We start from the raw sequence: 5,481 nt of genomic DNA, 5'->3' as shown, positions 1-5,481 counted from the left end.
TTTTTTTTTTTTTTTTTGGGCTAAAAATTAAGTATTTATCTAAAAAAATGGAAACTATAATAAAAGAAATTATAGAAAAAAAAAAACCAATTTAAAAAATAAAAATTAATGCTCGTTTTTTTTTTTTCATTTTTTAATTAAACTTTAAAGTACTACTTCCAACTATAATTATTTTTGTTTTGTTACCCATTTTTTATCAATATTTTACAAATAATAATTATTATTTTTTATTATTATTATTTAAAAAAAAAAAAAAACTATTTTTACAATCTTGTTTTTGTTTTGAAAAAAAAATCAAATGTTCGGTTATTTATTATTAGAATTAAATTGTCAAAACTTACGTTCTAATACTAAATTTGAAATTTTTAAAAATGATGTTGGTCAAACTTCACCTCTAATTCTAATTTGCTCCCAAATTCACACAATCCCGAGCTTTGTAACAGTCCAAGTCTACTGTTAGCAGATACGGTAGTTTTTAGGTTTTACCTCAAGGTTTAAAACGCGTCTAGCGAGAGGTTTTCACACCCTTATAAAAAAAAATACTTTGTTCCCTTTTTCAATCAACGTGGGATCTCACGATCTACCCCTTTTGGGGCCAGCATTCTCGCTGGCACTCGTTTCTATCTCCAATTGAGGTGGAGTCTCACAATCTACTCTCCCTTCGAGGCCTAGTGTCAAGAAGTTTTCACACCTTTATAAAAAATACTTTGTTCTCCTCCACAACCGATGTGGTTCATAAAATCCACAATCCATTCTCCCTTCGGGGTCCAGTGTTGAGAAGTTTTCACATCCTTATAAAAAACACTTTGTTCTCCTTCCCAACCGATGTGGGATCTCAAAATCCACAATTCACTCTCCCTTCGAGGTCCAGTGTCGAGAAGTTTCCACACCCTTATAAAGAATACTTCGTTCTCTTCCCCAATCAATGTGGGACCCCCCAATCCACCTTCCTTCGAGACCAAGCATCCTTGCTCTAATATGTAACAGCCTGTGTCTAGCTCGTTGGCACATCACCCTGTGTCTAGCTCTAATATGTGACAGCCCAGATGCTGGCACACCATTTCATGTCCACCCCCCTTCAGGGCTTAGTCTCCTCGTTGGCACATCACCCTGTGTCTAGCTCTAATATGTAACAGCCCAGATGCTGGCACACCATTTCGTGTCCACCCCCCTTCAGGGCTTAGTCTCCTCGTTGGCACATCACCCTGTGCCTAGCTCTAATATGTAACAGCCCAAGTCCACTGCTAACAGATATCGTCCTCTTTGCGCTTTCCCTCAAGGTTTTAAAACACGTCTACTAGGTAGAGATTTCCACGCTCTTATAAAGAATGTTTCATTCTCCTCCCCAACCAATGTGGGATCTCACAGAACCCAGTCTATCATTCAAAGACAAAACACATCAGAATACGATACCATTTTACTTGCAGGTCAGTGGAAGAAAGTGATGTGTCTGGAGAAGACAAGGATGCAAAGAATCCAGACATGTTACAAAATATGTTGATGTTTGAAAATTGAGGTTATGGAAAGCCTTAATTGGTCTGATGCAGGGAAGACATTGATAGTCGTCTGATAATGAAATTCTTCTTTGACTGGATGAGTCTACCAATACGAGAACCGTTAGATTATGGACCATCTTCTCATTTATAGCTTATTCAAGTCTAGTAAAAAGATACATAGAAAATGGTCGTATATAATAAATAACTATATATATATATATATATATATATATATATTCATTAGGCTCGTAAATGCATGTTACTGTACATACCTGAATCATCGATATAAACCTTTAGCTAATATTTCTCCTTGCATTTTCTCTCTCGTCCTATTCTTTATGTTCATCTCGATCGAATATGTGCGTTGTGGTGCGATCCTAATAATTTACCCCCATAAATACATTCAGGAGGTGTACTGAGAAATAACCATATCATTTACAGTGCAAAAACACATTCATAAAACGTGTCGCAAAATCATCCTAACGTTTACACTATAGAAACACGTTCACGAGGTGTATTAAGTAATTGGGAATGAGAGAGAAAGTTAGATAGATAATTTCTCGACCCCGACACCGCCCCGCTCCACTTATAAAAATTACATCTTCATTTACTAATTTGATTTTTTTTTCATTGATTCTAAAAGATTGTGTTATTTTTTAAGGAAAAAAATGGTGGATGAAATTCGAACATCGGTACAGAGAATATTAGCATACTCTTACGCAAGGATGACACTCACAAGTCAAGAAGAAACGTCATCCAACGATCTCTTAGTGTTCTCCAGCCTTTCCTCCTCTCATTGATTACGACTCATAATTCCTTAAAATATTCCTAAGAATCGAATATCGGGAATCAATCATGACGAATCCACCATTGAATCGTCATAAAAAAGTGACAAAAAATTAGATAAAATTTGTAGATGAAGCAGTTTCAAAATTTGCTCGGATTCAACACCATAGTTTGAGACATGCTAAGCTAACGAGAGACCCGGGTACACATTTTCGGTCATAGTTTTTTAAAAATTAAAAATTAAAGCTTATAACTTTTATTATTTACTTCCGATTATTGACTTAGAAGTTCGTGCCAAATTTTTTTAAAAATTCAAATAATTATCGAACATAATTTAATCATTGAATCAAAGAATTATGAACGTAGACTATTCGAACTTAGAAAAATCAAACCAAATCTTGGCATGAAAATTACTGAAGAGACATAATGTGGGCATTAAAAATAGGTTGAAAGTATTGAATATAATGAGCTTTAAATTGTTCACAGCTCAGTTCCCTGAGTCGGCTTTAGGTTGGTCTTCCCTTGATTCACAAGGCCAGCTGTGGCTGAAAATAACTTACACATATATAATCAATTTCATGATCTTGATTTGAGTGGCTCACGAACGTCCTTCTATATAGGTCAATAGAGCTTGTTCGGAAGAGCGTTTTCATCTTGCGAACCAATCTATTTTTTTTCGTTCGAGTTAAGCTCTGACATCCGATTCAAAGAGCGGTAGATACCACATCTGAATAAGAGTGATCCTAAGAATATGATGACTAAGAAAAATTTAAAGGAAATGAAAGTTAGTACTTGTACCAACAAGGTGCATCTTCCTTTTCAGTAGCTCAATCGTGGGAACTCCATGGTTAAATGTGCTTTACTTAAAGTGATTTTATGTTGGGGTGACCTCCTGAAAGTCATCTTAGGATGCATGTGAATGACTCGTGTTGGTATGTGAGGATAGTCTTCCCTTTTAGAAACCAATGTATTCATAATTAGTAGAATCACTCCTGAAAATACATTAGTATATTTAAAATGTTTTTATAAATGTAAATTTTTTTAATGAAAATATTCGAAGAAAATATATTTCAAAGTATTCCAATAAAATATTTTATTTTGGATAAAAAAAAAATTAACACACTTTCGTTGACTAAATTTTAAAATTTTTAGTTCTTTAATTTATTCAATATTCTAAAAATTCAAGAATCTATAAAAAAAAATTAAAAAAATGAAATTACTTTTTGAGAAAATGATATATTCTATTTATTATTTTTTTTTGGGAAAAAAATCTATTATCTATTTCTTTTAAGTCAAATAAAAAGTCTTTCCCTTTTAATTTTTAAGTATTTTTAAATTAAAAAGTGATTTTTGTTATTTTAATAAAATTTTGATTTATTGTGGAAAACAAGTCTGATTCTATCTTTTCTTGACCCACCAGGCCAGCTGTGAACAGAAAATTGTGATAATGGTTTAAATAGTCCCACAAACACAACATTTTATGAATAAATTTAACGACGATCATACGACTTGACTTAATGAAGGGTTCATCGAGTGTTCATGTAACACCCGCTTATCGTCAACGATTAACAGGAGTTAACATCGACAATATTAAGAGACTCTGATATCCAATCATAAAATTCAAAGTATTTCTAAAAAAACATCCGGTAAAATATTAAAAAAAAAACAGTACTTTTAAAAAAAACTTAAAACGACTAAGGTAAATTCTTGACAACGGAAACATAATTACATAACAGACCCAGACATGGATTCCCATAGTCTCTAGCCCGCTGGTCTCGTCCTCGGCTGGCCTGCAGCATCTACATCTGGAAAGAAAAGTTATAATAATTCTGATGAGTAATTAGATTACTCAGTAAGTAGCTAGCTTATCATTCACGGGTTCATAACTAATCTTTCCAGGTGTTTTTACGTTTTATTCATCACTGACTCCTAGTTCTCTTACTAGGGTCATCTGTTCGTTAATGAGGTATCTCAGCTACCTCCAGCTAGATTACTGACTCTCTCTCAATATGATTATCTAGAATTTTCGGACTCGTATGTAAGACTCGCTCTCGGTCAAATACGGCCCGTCTACTAATTGCTCTGGCGGCCTGTTTATCTCATATACCAACGGTCAGGAGTACTCATGCTCCCTGACTTAGCACACAGCGCGTTGGCCAGGAACTCCGCGGGAATTAGTAGACTATCATACTCAGTAAATAAGCCATAGCTCAACAACCAATAAGCATATCTAGAGTCATAACCTTTCCATTAACATGCATAACATACTCACAGTTACTGCATGCTTCCATACATGTATCATGATCAACACGTAGAACATTCTGACAATCATTTATATCACGCTTACATCACAGGCAAGCAGTCACAATATACAATAAACACTAAATATCATCAAAGTTCATCATAACTTATTAAGCTCTTAATCAGGTAAACAACATACTCACATGTTGTAAAACAAGTTAAGAACTAGTTCAAAAGTCGATACGCTACTTACTTGGTTGCGAACTCCTTTTCCCCCTTGAATGTACGTTTAATAGTATTTCAACACAATTCCTTCCTATTAGACCTATATTTTATCGATTTCAACATAAGTATAGATCAGTTTTGATAGAACAGGTCAAGAGGAGTCAAACGGGACAAACCGGGAGCCAAAATACCTTCTCACGCGCCCTCACGCGCCAATACAAGGTCGGAGGTTCGTTTTCTCACGCGCCTGATCCGCGTACAGTCGCACATCCACTCGCGGCCTCCCACGCGCCTCGCGTGTCCTTCACGCGCTCGTCTTCAACCTCTCCTCCCTGCAATTTTTCCCAATCTTTTCCTTTAATACCCGTTGTGTCCCGAAGCAAAAATTTCATCTCTACAGCTCGAATTTCGTTCTGATTTCTTCTACAACTTTATAGATCTTCTAACTACGGTCCTAACAAACCTTATTTCATAACTTATTATGCAGTGTGAATCAAGATATCGAGATTTGAAGGTTCGGTGATATGGGTTTTTCGTTACCTTCGAATCACCGTCCGATTCAGCTCGTGGCCGTATCCCCTTCCTCAAATGATTCCTCACAGCAACAACCCCTCTTCCTTTACCCTCGATTGATGTCCAATTTTAAGCAACCAAAACTCGAATTCTCAAAATTTCCTCCTCTGTTTTTCTACGTTTTTCGCTAATCACCATTCTTCGTTTTTTTTCTTCCTTT

This window comes from Cucurbita moschata, unplaced genomic scaffold (assembly GCF_002738365.1).
Source record: "Cucurbita moschata cultivar Rifu unplaced genomic scaffold, Cmos_1.0 Cmo_Scf00017, whole genome shotgun sequence".
Taxonomy (NCBI): Eukaryota; Viridiplantae; Streptophyta; class Magnoliopsida; order Cucurbitales; family Cucurbitaceae; genus Cucurbita; species Cucurbita moschata.
Note: the sequence above shows the minus strand (reverse complement) of the source record.